The following is a 19,376-nucleotide window of genomic DNA, read 5'->3' as shown; positions in this document are numbered from 1 at the left end:
GTCATAGATGGTCGCATCTAGATTGTTAGGGAGAATAGCACATCGGTTTATTGTAGGGAGAGCGCAGTAGTGTTGTCCATCTTTCTGTTCTCAAGGTGGTGGTGTGATAATTTTTTTGTTTTATCTGAGGTGTTATATAATTGCTAACATTTATTCATTCCAAAGATTAGTGGAGTAGTGTAGACTAACAAACCCGTATTGTCCGTCATAAGGAACATACCCGAGAAACACATTAATCGCATAGGGTGCTTTTTGGCAATTTGAATTTGTAATTTAGATAAGGTTGAATCCTTAAAATATGTGCATCCCCATTGCAACGCACGGGCATTTTTTCCTAGTTATTACAAATAATCAGAATGTTGAGGTAAGGAGTAGTTTAACTACCAAACTATACTGCTAAGTTTTATTTTGTTCCATACAGTGTGCCAATTCACATGGACCAAGCTTATATGTGGTACTTCCAACCCACAAACTAAACAGATTTCTTAGTTCAGATCATACTTTTATGTAGGAAAAGGCTAGCACGATTCTTAAGAACCCTAACCAATGTTGCTTTGGTTTTACAACTTTCATTGCTTCTAACTTCCAAATCTAACTATTCTTACACACATGTTTGTTGTATAGATGCACCCTAGAAAAAATCCTGCATTTACTTTCTCAAATAGAATTGCATTTTTTTTGGTTGTTAGAATAGGGTGAGCAGCAACTTTCTTGTCAACATGATTGCCTCTTGAAAATAATTGAGACCTGTCCATCACTTATCTGTGACCTACTTTTCAGTGTCTTCTATCAATCAATGATAAGTGAGCTACATTTTCCGTAGAGATCGCCTTCCCATTGGCACTAACTTGTATGGCACAGATTCCCTTCCCAATACACTCGTAATGCATAGATAGTCCCTCCTAATCATTTTGAGTTGGTTGTTTGTCAAGATTCAGACCGAGTTTCCGACATCAGACACATCTTTTGTTAGATCGGAGACAAAATACATATGAAACTTAATAATTAGCAGTTTCATTTTGATATACTGTGCGAAAACACCTATTTTTCAGGAATCTAGCTTCATGTAGGCATGCAGAGTTGATTTTTTTTTTACTTCCAATTGAACAATTGCAGAAAAATCAATCCTCTCCAATGCTTTATTATTAGGTAAAGATATAACAAAATAATAATATAATAATTAGGTATAAGTATAGATATAAATATAGATATAGATGTTTACGTGTGCATGGGTGTGAAGCGACTTCTCGCTTAGACCCTGACCAAATAAGGCTAGCTAAGCGGTTCCAATGCCATAAACCACACACGCTCGATGCTGCGAAGGATCGCCGCCGTCGTCCGTCGTCCGGACTCTGGAGCCAGGAGCTTCCTCCGCCATCCCTGACGCACGTCCCCGTCACTCAGTCCACCGGGCATCCACCCATCTAGCCGGGCCACAGTCACTTCGATCTTAGGGAGATTTGAGTCGCCGTCTCTGCACCGGCCCGCCGCCACCGGAGCACCTAACCTACAATAGAGAGAAGAGAAGGAGCTCCGCCCCATGTGTCTGATGATCTCCCCTCCTCGGTGGAATGGTTGGTAAGCAATCCCTTGCTCCTCCTCCCCGTTGACCAGCTGATCAGTCAAACTAACGGCAAATTTTAGAATGCTCCCTCTTACCTCCCATTTTCACTTGAGAGGTAAGAGTACATAATAGATCTGAGACATTGATTTGTTTAAGTAGTGGTTTGATTAACTCTTACGGTCTTAACTTCTTACCTCCCATGTGAAAAGAGGGGGTAAGAGGGGGCATGTTAAAATTACTCCTGACTGAGTGCTCAATACTAGTACGTACATATTAGTCCGTATGGATTTGGGTTGGTTTGAGCTTCAGCAATTGTGTTCAGTCCAAAACTAGCCATGGGATGGTGCAGCCTATGACCGCTAGTAAACCACTTAATGTTGTGAACCAGCTGCGCCCATGGTATCACTCATTCACTAAGAATACCCACAATGGGGAATAACTTAGACCAGCAACATGCATATGTTACTAGTCTATGTTACTATTTTTATTGTGGGGGTAACATATGGGTGGTGTCATACAATACTTCCTTTATTAAGATATATAGACTCATCTTATCTTGGTATGTGCGATGTTACCCATAGTATGAGTAACTAGCTATGTTACTCAATTCATCTCTTTTCTTATTAATGGTTTGCCACATCATCTATTTTGCTTAGACAAGTGTGATATTAATATTTATATTACTCTCACTATGGGTAGTCTATAAGTGGGGATGTGATGCTGATGGCGGTGGCACACCCCCACCCACCCACGCACATGTTCAGAGAGTAATGAGGCAACCACTTCAATTATTGTGTCCCTTTCCTCTATTACCATCTATCTGGAGGCAGCGCTGTCAAGAGGCACAAGCCCGGGGAGAGTTCATAGGCTCAGTAAGTAGGTGACGACACTGCTGGCCGTGGCTCCACACACACACATGACATGTCCATCTAGAGGCAGCTAGCTCAATTATTGTATCCCTTCTCTGGAAGTGCCAGCTGACCTGCTATCACGTTCACATCCCCTCCTTATCCTTCGCTAGGCAGGTGAATCGATCTGAAGCTCCATCGCCTTCACTAGGCAGCAAGCAGCAAACTGCAAGTCCAGCCCAGGTAACGTAGTAGATCTCGTCTCAGATGCATACATCGTTTGTACGTTGGCTTGCTCTTTGCAGATGGAGATTCATCATTGATCGCAGCTCTCTGGCAGATCAAGTTTCCACCAATTTGTGGCTAGAGACTGCGGTGTCAAGCCGCACGGCTCGGAGAGAGTTGGAGTAGGAGCAGTACTGCACAACAAGGAGGGTCAAAATCAAAATTGATGCTTTCCAGTGTTTGCGTAATACTATAGGTAGGTGAGTGATCTCAATTTGTTCGGTACTACGTACACATGTCGATGCTACTTCATTCATTAGCTACCTGGGGAATTGGGGATTTGGATCTCAATTTGTTTGGTACTACGTACACATGTCGATGCATGAGTATGGTTTTGTTTCCATGTTAAAAACGTACGTAGTGACCTGATTGGAACGTTAACGCTCATGTCCCTTCTCTGAAAGTGCCTGATGACCTGATAGATCCATCCCTTCCTCCTCCCTTCAGTAGGCAGGTCAAGCTGAAGCTCCATCGCCTTGGCTGGGCATCAAGCGGCAAGAGGCTTGTCCAGGTACCGTAATTACCAGCCTCTTTTCAGTGAATAGATCTTCTCTGAGATATATATTAGGAGGTTGATTGGCCTGCTCTTGTAGATAGTCTTCTCGCTAGCTGCAATTTGAGAAGCTGCTGCTTTCAGGGATCTGCCGTCTCTGGCAGATCAATTACCACCAATTTGTCACTAGACACTGGGCTGTCAGGCGGCACGGGCTCGAGAAGAGTTCGAGTCTGTACAAGTGCACAACAAGGGAGCGTCAAAATCAAAACTACTGCCTTTTTTTTGCATAATATGTAGGCGAGTGATGGTAATTTGTTATGTTCTGTGTATATCGGTCAATATGATACGAATCTAGTGTCTAGGCAGTTCGATCTCCTCTCAGTTATCCAAATCAGAGGTACAATTGTGTCTAGGGTTTCTCAGCAAGAAGGGGATCGGGGGATGAGAGCCTGGGGGTGGGAGGAAGGATACATCGCCTAGCGGCGCCGTTCCAGTCTGTGATCCAACGATGCCCTACCACACCACACTCGCTGCACTTAAGTATGGCTCACTGGGTCCACTCTGGGCCTTGGACGCGCGTACTGGGCTTGGTGCTTCTCCGGGGTCGCTCGTGCTGGGCTGGGTCTTGCTCCAGGCTAGTCACAGAAGTAGTTCTCGTGACACAATATTACTTCATTAGTTAGCTACTTGAGAAATTGGGGGTTTGGGTCTGTATAGTAGGCTGATACATAATGAGTTTGCCCTTCTTTCCAGGTAATGACATATATACTGACTACAAATGGAACACAAAGCTACCACCGCGCGAAGTTATCTAGAGCAGATATTAGTCGATGAAACCGCAGAACCCACGGCCCTGCCATTATCACTTTTGAAGGACATCACAGGTGATTTCTCTGACGATCAGGAGATTGGACGTGGTGGATTTGCAGTGGTTTATAAGGTAGTATACATGGCACGAGTGTTCCAATCTTTATCATGCTTGTCCTGAAAAATCAACCGATGCTTGACACATGTGAGTGTGATAGGGAATATTTGGCGATAAGGTGATCGCCGTGAAGAAGCTGTCCAACGCTTATATGCATGAAACGGAATTTGACCGAGAGATTGAATGCCTAATGCGGGCAAAGCACAAAAATGTAGTGAGATTTTTGGGATATTGTGATGACACACAAAGAAGTAGGGAAATATTCGATGGAAAACATGTCATGGCAGAGATCCACCAAAGATTGCTTTGCTTCGAATATGTACGTAAAGAGAGTCTTGATAAGTATATCAACGGTAGGACCACATGGCCTCTAACTTTTCCCTTTATTTTCTTTCTTCATATATTGCGAATTACGTAATCTATCATATAGCATCTAGTATTCAAAAGTTAAGACATCAAGTATCTCAAATCATAAACCCGGTTTCTCCTCTCCCTTTATAGGTGCATATCGTGAGTGGGGAACGTGCTATAAAATAATCAAAGGGATCTGTGAGGGTCTGCAGTACCTTCACGATAATCATATTATTCACCTGGATCTGAAACCCGCCAATATACTGCTCGACGATAACATGGAACCGAAAATTGCTGATTTCGGCCTATCAAGATGCTTTGATGAAAATCAAAGCCGGGATATTACCAAAACTATATTAGGAACAATGTAAGCAGCTTACTCCTCTTTAAAGCTCAGCCTTTTGTGCTCTGTGATTTAAATTGCACACACTTTGTTCATTAATCAATTTGGTCTTTTATATTTTCATCCAGAGGATATTTGGCACCAGAAATTCGCGAAGGAGGTGTAATCGCACGCAGCGCTGACTTGTATAGTGTTGGTGTCATTATGCTGGAAATACTGACCGGGCAGAAGGGGTATCAAGATATTGGGGATGTAAGAACAAATATATGCCATTGTTATAAAGATAAAAGCTCAATTTCCTTTTTGTCTAAGAAAGATTGACTTTAAAATAATGTTCACACTTTTTCATCGCATATGTATTTACATTTTAGTTTAAGATGTTGCACAATATCATTTCTGGAAGCACAGCTAATAGTGGAAAGCAACATTTGGCTTCTAAAGAATCAGTGAAGCAGATTGTTTTTGAGAGAGTTTTTGCTCTTTGTTTTGATGCTTCATTTCTGAAAGCGCAATTACATGGTGATGGATCTGAGTTGAATCTATCGGACACAATTGACTTCTTAGAGAACTTTTGTTGTTAGTTTGATGCTTGAATGTATATGGTCAGTATAGACTGCACATTTGACTTTCCTATGTAGAAAGATGTTTACTGATCCATTTCATAGACCATAACTCACCGTTGTAACTTTTTAGGTACTTGAAAGTTGGAGTGATAGATTGGAGAGATCACAACGAGACACACTATGCGAGCAAATACGAGTATGCTACGAGATAGCTTTAGAGTGCAGGGAATTCAATCCAAAGATGAGACCACCTAGTGCACGAGATATAATTGACAGGCTACACACAATGGAAAGTATCCAGGTACATTCAAAATTTGAGTGTATGCATCTCTTCCTTTAGTTCCTAGGTGCTACAGATTTAGAATTTTTGAGTGTACCACTCGGATCCTTGCGCCTGGAACCATCTGAGCTGCTACAGTATGGGCTTTAGTTGCACATCCCCATTTCGACACTAGACCCCTTTTCAACATATAATACTATCTCAGGTTGATAATATAAGTAGCTTTAGAATTTTTGCCACTCAAACATTTTTTTAAAGTTTGACCATCAATAAATAATTAGCAAAAAGGGAACGCCAAATTAATATTACTATATATATATATATACATATATATATATATATATATATATATACATATATATATATATATATATATATATATATATATATATATATATAGTGGCACTAAAGTGACTTTCCATGCCAAGTTTTAGCACCAGCGATGTAATTGCCTCTTTATTTTTTGCCGGGGAAATAGGAGTAGTATTGATTGTGAACATGTTCATGTCTTGTCTTCTAACTGCATGCAAAATTTCGTGAAGAAATACCATGTGTGGAGGTTTGGAAAAACAAGTTCAGTGCTCAAAAAGGATTTTTAGAACAACATTTTTTTACTAATTCTTTTGAATTCGCTGTTGTGCTGGAGCTCCGAATTGAATTTCTTGTTTCCAGACGCATGAATAATAGCAAAAGTGAATTTTTGTAGGGCTGGTTTGAGAAAATATTCTACTTTTCTACCGAGCCGGCTCAACTACCAGGCTCGGCGTACGGTCTGGTCGAGACGAAACCACCACTTCCCGTTAAAGTCGGCCAGTGTGGCGCGGCGACGAAGATGGCGTCGATCTACGACATGGTGGAGCCGATGTCGTATCTGTGCGTGAGCGTGGTGAAGGCGCGGGACCTGCCCACCATGGACATCACCGGCGCGCTGGACCCGTACGTAGAGGTGAAGCTGGGAAACTTCAAGAGCGTGACGCGGCACCTAGAGAAGAACGCCAACCCGGTGTGGCGACAAATGTTCACCTTCTCTGCCGCCCACCTGCAGTCCAACCAGCTTGAGGTTATCGTCAGGCACAAGGACGTTCTTCGTGCCGACTTTGTTGGCCGCGTCGTCTTCGACATGTCCGACATCCCCAGCCGCCTGCCGCCCGACAGCCAGTTGGCCCCGCAATGGTACAGCCTTTCCGATGCCCACGGCGAGAGGTTCCCCCATGGCAATAGCCTCGGCGAGATTATGCTCGCCGACGAGGCGTTCCCGGAGGCGTGGCACTCGGACGCGCACTCGCTCTCGCGGGAGGGCCTCACCAACACGCGCTCCAAGGTGTACTACTCGCCCAAGCTCATCTACCTCAAGGTCTCCGTCATCGCGGCGCAGGACCTCATCGCCGCCGACAAGGGCCGGCCGCTCGCGCCGACCATCGCCAAGATCCAGATTGGCAACCAGATAAGGAGGACACGGCCGGGGCAACCGCAGGGGTCGGCGAACCCGGCATGGAACGAGGAGTTCATGTTCGTGGTCAGCGAGCCATTTGAGGACCCCCTGGTTGTGACGGTGGAGGAGAAGGTTGTCGCCGGGAGGGACGAGCCCATCGGCCGTGTTATCATCCCCGTGGCGTCCCCGTATGTGCCGCGCAACGACCTGGTCAAGTCGGTGCCGTCAAAATGGTTCACCCTATTGCGCCGCATGACGGTGGATGAGGCAGCGGCGGACGTCACGACGGGGATCAAGCACCGAGAGCACTCCAAGACGTTCACCAGCAAGATCCAGCTCAGGATGGGCCTGGAGACGGCGTACCACGTGCTGGACGAGTCAACGTGCTACATCAGCGACCTGCATCCAGCGGCGGCGTTTTTACACTAGCAATTTCGTCTTTTTTCTGCATATATGTCCCAAACAAAACTTTTTTTTTGCGGGAACCAAACAAACTATATTTGAAGTTGGAAATGTGCAAGGAAGTACGATTAGCATACTTGTCAAACGTTATTTTGCGTCATCACAGCTCAACGCATAATCAAATATAATAGTATATTTTAACACGTATACTTGTTCATCGTGGGCTTAGAAACTCCGCAGGAGCGCCATTGGCATCGTGGAGGTGGAAATCCTGGGCGCACGTGACCTGGCCGCGGGCGTGGAGAACCCGTACGTCGTCGCCAAGTACGGCAAGAAGTGGGTGCGCACGCGCACGCTCAACACCACGGCGCCGCAGTGGAATGAGCAGTACACCTGGGATGTGTTCGACCTCAGCACCGTCATCACCATCGCCGTCTGCAACGACTACCACGGCGATGCCAATGACCAGAGGATCGGCAAGGTGCGCGTTCGCCTCGCCACCCTCGAGACCGACCGCAAGTACACCCAGTGCTACGCGCTCATGTTGCTGAGCCCGTCGGGGCTGAAGAAGACGGGGGAGCTCCATCTTGCCGTCCGCTTCACCTGCAAGTCATGGACCAAAATGCTGGCCATGTACGGGAAACCGCTCCTTCCCAAGATGCACCACACCAACCCCATCTCCGTGCCGCAGCTCGACTACCTCCGGTTCCAGGCGATTCAGATGGTGGCGACGCGGCTGGGCAGGTCGGAGCCGCCGCTGCACCGGGAGGTGGTGGAGTACATGCTGGACGTGGACTCGCACATGTTCAGCCTGCGCCGGAGCAAGGCCAACTTCTACCGCATCACGTCGCTCTTCTCCGGCGTGGTCGCCGTCGGCAAGTGGTTCGACGGCATCTGCAAGTGGAAGAACCCACTGACGACGATTTTGGTGCACGTGGTGTTCCTGAAGCTGGTGTGCTACCCGGAGTTGATCTTACCCGTCGTGTTCTTGTGCATGATCATTATCGGGGCGAGGAACTACTTCAGGCGGCCACAGGGGCCTCCACACATAGACATGATGCTGTCACGCGTGGAGCTCGCGCACCCCAACGAGATGGGCGTGGAGCTCGATACAATGTTGCGGTGGTACAAGGATGTGTCACACCCCGACGAGCTGGACGAGGAATTCGACACGTTCCCGACGTCCAAGCCCTCAGACACCGTGAGACGGAGATACGACCGGCTGCGTGGCCTGGCTGGGATGGTGCAGACGGTTGTCGGCAACCTGGCTGCGCAGGGGGAGCGCGCACAGTCACTGCTAAGCTGGCGCGACCCCAGATTGACGCCCGTCTTCATTGCGCTCTCGCTGGTGATGCCCGTCGTACTGTACTTGATTCCATTCCGGGTGTTGACCATGGTGGTGGGGTTGTACTTCCTCCGGCCGCCATGGTTCCGAGGCCGGACCAACCTGCTCCTCAACTTGTACAGTCGTCTGCCTTCCAAGGATGACGTTATGCTATAAGGGTTTTTGTTTCCTGCAATGAGCGTGATGCTATAAGGTTGATCCGTTGATGGATACAACATGCAGGAGTTATTCTCTTTCTTTCTTCGTTTTGGTTGACTGTATATGTGTCCTTTTTTATATATGACTTCTCCGGATTCCATAGGACATTAATATTCACTTCGTTGTACTATGATGCTGAAATTGTGTTGATCTCACATTATCCTAATATGCATTCCTTTTTGTCGAGCAATTTTGAATGACAAACATTGCTTCTCATGTCAGAAGAAAATGAAAGTTAACTATTTCAGTTTGTTCATTTGCCAAAATGATCCACAAGAATAGGTTAGATATTAGTGCTTCTATTTTAATGTGTAACAGTTTCAAAATGTTCTATCATTCACTAAAAATGTTGTAGTATATGAACAGAAAGGTTCACATAGTTTGTGCTTAAAGATTTTCAAAATAATAAATACTACGTAGTCAGGCCCTGTTGCCGTAGTAGTCAGGCGCTCTGCTCACATGATGTTTTATTTGCTCCGCTCGCTGTGTAGCAATTCTTTGGTGGATCACTAGGTCTCAGTCGACTGAGACTTAACCAAGTCTTGTCAAGTGACATAATATGCAAAAAAAGGAAAAAGTGAAAAAAAATAAAAAGATAATTTTGCACAGATCTCAACGTAAGATCTTATGAATATAGAGCATTGACTGAGACATCATTAAGTCTCAGTTGACTGAGATTTAACAAAATTGTTGTTTGGTTGTAGCTGCTGATGTGATCCAAATTTTGGGCAGCAGCTGATGCTGATGGAGATTGTCACCCAATACAAGGTGTGTAGGCGAGGTGAGCTTCTAGCTCATGGCAAGCGATATATAGACAAACGCTCCCACAAAACCCTCGAATTAATGGGCCAGGCCAATTAAGGCTACAAGCCGGTTTTTATACCATGCTCTTAGCCATTTTTCTCCACCAGGGCTATACCTTGGAAAATCCTATTCGCCGCTCGCTGCGGCGAACTGTCGAGCGATCTCACAGAGCAGCTCAGCGAGCGACAGACATGGGCCTGCCCACTTATACATAGTGCGTCCAACCGGTTTTGGGAACCTTCTAGAAGGTTCCCTGAACCGGGTTTTTCCCTGTATCGTTTTTTTGGTTCTTTTCGGCTTTCTATTTTTTTTTATTTCATTTTTTTTCCTTTTCTGTTTCTTTTCTTTTTTTAGTTTCTCTTTCTTTTCTTTATGTTTTTTTTCAAAATTTCACAACTTTGCAAAATTTGTTCGCAAATTTAAGAAAAATGTTTGTTTTTTCAATTTTTGTTCGTGAGTATCAATAAATGTTCCCATTTCAAAATTTTCCATGTTTTCAAATTTTGTTTGCATTCAAAAAATGTTTAGGATTTTCAAAAAGTGTTCCAGCTTTCCAATTTTGTTCAAAAATTTTATAAAATGTTCATGTTTTCAAATTTTGTTCATGAATTGTAAAAATGTTCGTAATTCCATAAATTTGTTTGTGAGTTCAAAAAAATGTTCCCGTTCCAAAATTTGTTTGCAAATTTCAAAAAATTAATATTCACAAGTTTTGTTCAGAGTTTCGAAAAATGGTCCGTTTCCAAATTTGTTTGTGTTTCCAAATATAAAAAAAAATCGTTTTTTTCAAATTTTGTTCTGGATTTCAAAAAATGTTTGTGTGCAAAAGTTTTTTGTGTTTCCAAATTTTGTTTTGCAATGTTCTGTGGTCAAGAAAGCTAGCTAGGTCAACTGGTTCGAATCGTATGCTCGAAGCAGCGGGTCTAGCGTTTGATTCCTGGCATCGCATATTTTTTTATTCCAGCGTGATCTACTATTTGCGAGAGAGCGTCAATACGAGCTCCCCTATATCTTGCCTGTAGGAAGACAAGCTATCACCTCTGCGCGAGGCTAGTAGGCCGATCCAATAATGTAGTTCCACTAAACGGTTTTGGGAAGCTACATGTCGACTTATCTTAATACTTGATATACAAATTTTTTTGTATACATGCACAATATATTTTTTATACACATTGAACATTTTTCCTATACATGACAAATATTTTTTTCAAATTCATGGTTGAAACTTTCTTGAGTACATGCATAATATTTTCCAATACACCTTGTACTTTCTTTAAATGGTACGATACATTTTTGTTCAAACTACGTGAACATTATTTTTACATTGCGCAAATATTTTAAAAAAATGTTACGAACTTTTTTTAGTGGCACATAATAATTTTCTAAACAATTATAAATCACATGAAATTTTTCTTTAATTTTCACGAACATGTTGTCGTGGTACAGATTTTTTAAAAACAATTATGAACAGTGTTTACATTGTATATTTTCGAATGTGACAAATATTTTTAATAGTACGAAATGTTTTCTAAAAATTGTGCAAACGTTGATGTTCGTTGTGTAAATATTTTGGAACATACCACCTGCAATTGTTTGAAACACGTGAACATTTTCTAAATGTCAGGAATACTTATAAAATGTCACGAACATTTATTTGAAAGCTATGAACATTTCCCAAAATGCACAAACATTTGTTTTTAAACTGCATTATTGTTTTTTAGATGCATGAACTGATTTAAAAATTAAACTAAATTAATCACTGGGGTATGTGTATTTGAAATATTTAGATAATGTGAACAAAACTAAAAAGGAGAAGAAAACAAAATGAAAACCAACAAATGAAATTTTCTTATGCGACCTTGGCATTGAGGTTGTTCGGCGACCCGACGACTTCTTTCTTCATCAGCAGAAGTATGCGCATGTGCTACTTGAGCGTGCCGGCATGCTCAACTGTCACCCTGGTGCTACTCCTGTTGACACGAAGGCCAAGGTTTCTGCTCTCGAGGGCTCGCCTGCGTCGGATGCTCCATTCTACCGGTCCATCGTCGGTGCTCTCCAGTATTTGACACTCACCCGACCAGATCAGCAGTATGCTTTTCAGCAGGTGTGTCTCCACATGCACGCCCCTCGCGACTCCCATTGGACACTCGTGAAATGGATTTTCCGATACATCCGTGGCACAATGTCTCTTGGACTCACTCTCACGGCATCCACCTCTCTGGATAACGTGGCCTATTCCGATGCTGATTGGGCTGGCTGCCCTGACACACGTCGCTCCACTTCTGGATACTGCATCTACCTTGGTACCTCCCTCGTCTCGTAGTCGTCCAAGCGACAACCCACAGTTTCGCGCTGCAGCGCGGAGGCCGAGTACCGAGCAGTGGCTAACGCAGCCGCCGAGTGCACTTGGCTATGACAGCTACTTCAGGAGTTGCATCATGATGTCTCCCAGGCCACGGTTGTCGATGTTTCTTTCCGTCAACCCCGTTCATCATCGCCGGACCAAGCATATCGAGCTAGACATTCACTTTGTGCGTGAACAGGTAGCCCTTGGACGCATTCGGGTTCTCCATGTTCCGACCGCACAACATTTCGTCGATGTCATGACTAAGGGACAGCCTACTTCCACCTTCGAGGAGTTTTGTTCCAGTCTCTGTGTCTCTAGCGACGCTTCGACTGCTCGGGGGGGGGGGGGGGGGTGTTGAATATATTGTGCATGTATATTGTGTCCTGGGCCCACCTCCTAATTATCTTGTATAGTTGAGGTTGTGGCCACCATGGTGTACATCATATATACGTGCCGAGTGCACCGATCAATACAATTGTGTTGCACGGCCTAAACTTTGTGTTCCACAAGGAGGAACACGTGAGAAGCCATGGATGCATGGGAGCTTGGAAGAATAGCCAGCCACCCTGGAAGGAGCAAGGGAGTTTGAACTTTCCGAGTCACTCGTGGTGGTGCTTGGATATAGAGGTTTGGTGCCTTGGTGGGCAACAAGACTCCACCTCATCTCAAATAGAAAGGATCCTTCTTTTCCACTAGCTAGGTTTTTTTTTGCGGGTTTTCCACTAGCTAGGCTGATTGAAAGGTACACACACCCAACGCCGGTATATATGGTTCTGAATGATGGATCATTTAACAGAATGCAAACAAGATAGTACTCACTAGTGTTGAAAATTAAGAGAGGATTGACTATGGTTTTTTTTCACTTGATAAATTGGTCTGCCAATTTTATTCATTCCAGCTCAACTTCAGCAACAGTCTTGCTATATCTTATTCGACTGAAATTTTGCTAAGTCTCAGTCAATGCTATATGCGTAAGATTTTACATTGAGATTCGTGCAAAACTTTTTTTTTCAGTTTTTTTTTTCTTTTTCTCTCTTGTATGTTATGTCACTAGGCGAAGACTTGGTTAAATCTCAGTCAACTAAGACTTAGGCGCACCCCTTCAACAATTATTCGCAAAAAAAAATCTTAAGCAAATGCATCGACTATGGTGCTTGACCCAGAGTGTCGTTCTCAGTGAACAACAACACTCGCTTTCTAGGAAGACTCCACTATTATAAATTTCTATATTTGCTTGTCACTGCTTTTTATTTGTGGACAAAATATTCGCAAAAAAAGAGACAGAAAAGCCAACTTCTGATATGATGCTGACTTTCTAGGAAGAGAAGTCCAGAAACGGCAGCGAAAGCTCTATTGTGGCATCTTGGACTTGGAATAATTCACTCGCTGCAAATCTTCCAACAAGCATGTGCTTCAAACCGGGCGCCACCGCGGTTCATCTATGGATCAAGACAACGTGAACCCGGTGGACCCGACGGCTTCGAGGAACGTCTCCTCCACTGAACGAACGTCCATGGAAGTCTGAAATAAATTTAGAATAATGCGAGCACCAATATTAAGTCTAGAACTTGAACTCTGACGGGTTAGGGATACCACTGTCCTCCTAAACATCCAACCACATGTTAGTTCTCATTTTGAAAGATACATCTATTTGCGCTCGAACGAGAGTATGGAAGAGACCCATCGCAAGAAAGTACCCTTCTTCAATCTGTAATTTTACCTCAAGTGCTTTTGTTTCTTACCTTTTTATGTGATCCCCGGTTCTTTTTTTTCGCAAGGAAACTTTCAATCTACTCCTTCCGTTCCCAAATATTTGTCTTTCCATAGATTTCAACAAGTCATTACATACGAAGCAAAATAAGTGAATATACATTCTAAAATATGTCTACATACATCCGTATGTTATGGTCCATTTAAAATGTCTATAAAGACAAATATTGGGAACGACGGGAGTATTTATCATCAATCATAGCAGTACAACGAACACAAAAAATAATAAATATTACATTCAGATCCGTAGACCACCTAGCTATGACTACAAACACTGAAGTGAGCCGAAGGCGCGCCGCCGTCATCGGCCCTCCATCGACGGAGTCAGGCACAATTTGTTGTAGTAGACAGTCAAAAAGTCGTCGTGATAAGACCCGTAGAACCAGCGCACCAAAACAGCAACCACCGCCGATGAAAAAACATAGATCGAAAGGATCCAACCCAAAGATAAACAAACGTATAGAAGGCAATACGAACCTTTGACAACTACTAGGACAAGCGCGATGGCTGGGATTCAAACTCACCACTCCACGTTTAGACCTGCAGGTGATAACCACTAGGACAACTAAGCTGTCGTACAAATTTATTTATTTCTACCTTTTTATGGGAAATATAACATAATAAAAAACCTTCCGGTCTACATTTTTTGTTTGGCCGTTTTTCTTCGGGAATTCTTCATTCTCATTTTTATTATTATTTCCTTGTTTCTTTCTATTTTTGTTTCTTTTCTTAATTCACAAAGAAATTAACTTATTAACTTTCTTTGAACTTCGGTTCAAATTTCATGAACATATTTTTTAAGAAATCCAATTGTTTTGGAAATGCGAAAATGCAAAGATTTTTTGAAACTTTTAAAAAAATTGAAAAAAAATAAAATAAATTGCTGAACAAGTTTTGAAACAGGAACATAAGATGAACATTTTTCTGAAATATCATAAAATGATTTTTTTTAAATTGCCGAACAAAATTTGAAGACATGATCTTTTTTCTCAAAGTTTGTGAAAAATTGAACAAAGACATTCAGAAGAAATTTTGGAAAACACGAACATTTCTGAAATTCCTGAATAGTTTTTGAAAATATAAACATCAATTTGAATTATTTTTCATGAATTTCAGAATAAAGTTCACGAAATTGAAAATAAGTTCATCGATTTGTAAAAAGTTCACGAATTTGACAATAAAGTTCACGAAACTGAAAAAGTTTATTGATTTCAAAAATAGTACACGAATTAAATACTTTTTTCATAGGCCCGACTGGGCTGGTCCATCGTCCCACGCGGAAATAGGGAAATTTAAAATAACAGTTTTAAGTACCTGTTTAAATTATGATTTAAATTACTTTTTTCTCTGAAACTAGCATGGATGCCTACCATGGGCATGCCCACCTGCTGGCAAAAGTTGAGGTCTTTTCATGAATTTTTCGAAAAAATGTCATGTTCAAAGGAAGGTGTTCGGGCAGGCGAGAAGGCTCTGTCTAATAGCACGTTGTGTCCCAAAATTCCATAAATAGCCCCATTTTTTTCATGGTCTTGCATGACCAATTAAAAGCACCATGCCATGTTTTTTAAGTTTTAAAAAATTCTTGCATTTTCTTGGTAAAAAATGACCGGTAAATAGTCGCACATGGCGCAACTTGCATATGGTGTCGGAATTTGTTCAAACCTGACATGGATGCCTAGCATAGGCATGCCCACCTACTTGCAAAAGATGGAGTTAATCCAAGGATGTCCAAAAATAGACCATGTGCATCTGATGGCGTTCGGGTAGCACAGGAAGGGTCAGTTTGAAAGCACGTTGCTTTCCGACATCCGTCAAATGGCCCCAAAATTTTTACCAACAACTTATATGATCAAAGTTTTGGATTTTCTGATTTGAATGCTTCGACTATTGGCAATTTCCGTCATTATCAATCAACTTGAAGATATTCTTGTATCCCAACCAGTTTTTGAAATTTGTCAATATTTTTGTAATTTTAAATTATGTACGAAAAGTTTATAGACTTGAACATTTTTTTCAAAATTATGAAAAATTCCTAGTAATTGATGGCGAACACAAATTGCAAACCATGTACTTTCTTAAAATTTATCAACTTGTCTGAAACACACACATTTCAAATTAATGGGCCACGCCCAGGACAGAGGGATGTGTGTGCTGGTTTGTGTAATGCTACTCCACGCTTCAGGCGCCGAAACGTCAAAAGGAGTAGCTGGTGCTCCTATTTGGCGCTTCAGACACGGAAACAAATCCATCAATTTACAAAAAGAGTTCCCGGATTCAAAAAAAGTTCATCAAAAATTTGGGTAAATTTTCACAATTTTGAAAAAAAAATTGATTTTGAAAAAAAGTTCATCAATTTTCCAAAAAAATCGCTGATTTGAGAAATAGCTCACGAATCTGAAAACAAATCTTCAGTTTTGGAAAAAAATTCACGACTTAAAAAAAACTAATTTTTGAATATAAAATTCTCAAATTTAAAAAGTTTGCGCATTTAGGAAAGAACAAAGTAAAACGAAAGACAAAAAGAAAAACAAGAGTAAACAGTGCGTTTTTTCAATGTGTATTTTAAGAATAAAAAACGAATGTTGCACATGAGGTTGGATTGCCGAGTTGATAAGTTCGGCTGTGCTAAATCCTGAAGAATTTCGGTCGAATCCTGCGGGACACACTTTTTTGTGGTTTTAAAAATAAAAAATAAAAAATGAATGCGCCGGCCCAGTGTAGGAGAGTGTATGCGTATTAACGGGATAGCGCCAAACAGGAAACTCGTCCTCTACTAAAATAAAAGATGGAAACTCGTCAATGTCCAGCCTTTAGTATATGGATGGGGAAGAATATGACTATCATGTCCATTCTTATGAAGAGATATGAGCTAATCTTAGCCGTCCTTGTGTTTAGGGGGGTGTGCCGAAGCAGAAGTATTTCCTTCTAATTTTTTTTATCTGTTTGGCAACAGTTAATTGCACAAAACCACCACATTTGTGGTTAAGATTGTAAAATACCACCGAGTCCCTAAATTTTAAAAAATCCACCGTGTTCCTAGTAATCCTTTTGCAGAAAGCATTGATTGTCAGATTTAGTCCATTTAATCGCTTTCTTAACTAGGACCAGGCGGATCCGAACACTGGCTCAATAGGACGAGGAGGAAAGATAGATAGGGACCAAAGGGATACCACCCGTCATGGAGGCCCTCCACATGATGCCGGTCTCTCCGATGAGCGAGCTGAGGCCAACGCCCAACACATGATGTGGAAGATGCGGTTACGCCTTTTGCGCATTGTTTCTGGAATATGATGGTGTCGGATACCTCTTTTGTGCTGTTGTCAGGCTGGCGGAAGGCCACTGGCTTTTGGTACAAAAGAGAGGCCCCGACTAACACGGTGACCTTCATCCCTGGTCGGTTGTGATATGCACGAAAGGAAAATGCATAGTACATACACACACTTGCGCTCGTTGTCGGTGACGAAGCTCTGTTTCATTCTCTTTCTCACGGCTATGGCTTTGCCTACCCGGACACTTGTGGTCATTGGCTTTGTCCCGTTGGCACTTTTGTGGAGCTTTAATGAGCTCGCTTGTTGGACTTACTCGGGTACATGGGTGCTTATTAGAGCGCACCCGTTGCATGCAGAGTCGACGCCTCTACTTGGTGGAACAAACGCCATGCCCTACCATGAACGCATGGGGCTGCATACGCAGGATGAGGGCAGTGGGCGGCAGCCGAGGTGGCCCTGGGCATGTCCTCTGTTGAGTAAATAGGCAATTTCTCGATTAAATTAATCCACGAGTAAATCACTAGCATGACATTGACACATATAAACGCATACTGATATTCAGTCAAACTAGCACACACTACGCTAATTGCAGAAAGATCTACGTATAACGCTAGCATGGCTAAAACAGAAAACAGTAGGAGCGGGATAAACGAGTTATACCCTCCAGTAGGCCATGCAGACGCCGCGGCTTTGGTGGCAGCAGCGGCGTCCTCGGCGGCCTTCTTGTCAGCTTCAGCTTTCTCGGTGGTGGCACGTTCGGCGTCGGTGGACATGGTGATGATGAAGGCGACGCGGACGTAGAGGAAGTAGACGATCGGAAGTGAGCAGTCGCGTAATCGCTGCCCAAAAACCTATTCGCCCCTCATCCCGTACAGGAACCAGAAGGGCGTGGTTTCGGAGACCTGCTCTCCCGTCGACCGTGTACGCGGCGGACGGGATGGAGTCACCGGCGGCAGCAGCAGCAAGGGAACGACAGTGGCGTGGAGAGACGTGGGCTCGACCCACGTCCGAGTCCGTGACAGCCCACGATCCGACGTTTCAGATCGTGGCCCAGAGTGACTGGCAAAAATAAGCGCGTAGGTGTGAGCTCGGCTCGGCTCAATCCCGCAACCCGCGGCGCGGCGCGGCGCGTCATGACGAGGCGTGGCGTGGCGAGGCGGGCGGCGGAGGAGGAGTGCGCGAGGGCCTCTTCTCTTCTCAAGCTCCAATAGCATGTAGAAGAGAAACCCTTATAAGGAGGTCCAACTCCTCTTCCACTTCCGGGATGGGACTAAACTTCCCACTACACCTAGTGCCATAACCCACATGGGCCCTTAGAGATTTTTCAGAAATTGCTATATGGGCCTAGAGCCCATCTCAAATTTCAGCAATCCCCCACCAGATCTCGAGGGCCCATTGTGTCCTCTGTTCCAATTACTGTTTCGATATACCAGTGTTTCAGTGAAGACCTGTTAAGGTTGAGCTTCACCTAGAGCAAGTAGCTACACTCCTTCACAACTGAACAATGGACTATGCCTTGAATTGTCAGTTTGGCGTAAAGAAGTTTCACCACATGTCTCACTAGTACTGGGCTACCGAAGGCTGACCCCTCGGGTGGAGCATATAAGTCACACTCCTGGCCTATTCATGAGCTTACTAGAGATCACCCCAATCTCATAGACTGTGACCAGCAGTCGGGCTCATATAGGTGTGTTCCTCCAAAGATCGCTTTATAGGATAGCATCTTGCTTATATAAGCTTCGGAACACATTAAGACAGTAGTCATCCTACCATACAGTATCGAGAGTATTGCATCTCCAACGGAGTGGGTTAGTATAGTTACTCTCCTCAGTTCACCACTGGCTTGTTTTCCCAGGTCCTAATTCACGGGATCTCCGATCACATAGGTTGGGTTACTACCATGGCAACTCATGTGGGTCTCATACCCATCTCCCTCGATGCATTATCTATCACAACACGTGATAGCCCTTTCATAATGGGATCTGCCAGATTCTTAGCCGTATGGACATAGGCCAACGCTATCACTCCGGAGTTTCTTAATTTTCTGACAGCTTTTAATCTCATTCTTATGTGTTTGGTGGACTTCATGTTGTCCTTTGAACTCTTCACCTTGGTGATGACAGTCTGATTGTCACAGTTCATAAGGATAGCCGG

The 19,376-nt window shown here is 43.4% G+C and overlaps 1 pseudogene; it reads left to right on the top strand.

The window, feature by feature from the left end:
* The first annotated feature begins 2,413 nt into the window (after positions 1-2,413).
* LOC123055420 (FT-interacting protein 7-like) lies at positions 2,414-9,005 on the top strand (annotated as a pseudogene).
* The last annotated feature ends 10,371 nt before the right edge of the window (positions 9,006-19,376 follow it).

The sequence above is a fragment of the Triticum aestivum genome, chromosome 2D (assembly GCF_018294505.1).
Source record: "Triticum aestivum cultivar Chinese Spring chromosome 2D, IWGSC CS RefSeq v2.1, whole genome shotgun sequence".
Taxonomy (NCBI): Eukaryota; Viridiplantae; Streptophyta; class Magnoliopsida; order Poales; family Poaceae; genus Triticum; species Triticum aestivum.
The sequence above is the reverse complement of the archived record's forward strand: the minus strand, read 5'-3'. Positions and strand labels throughout refer to the sequence as shown.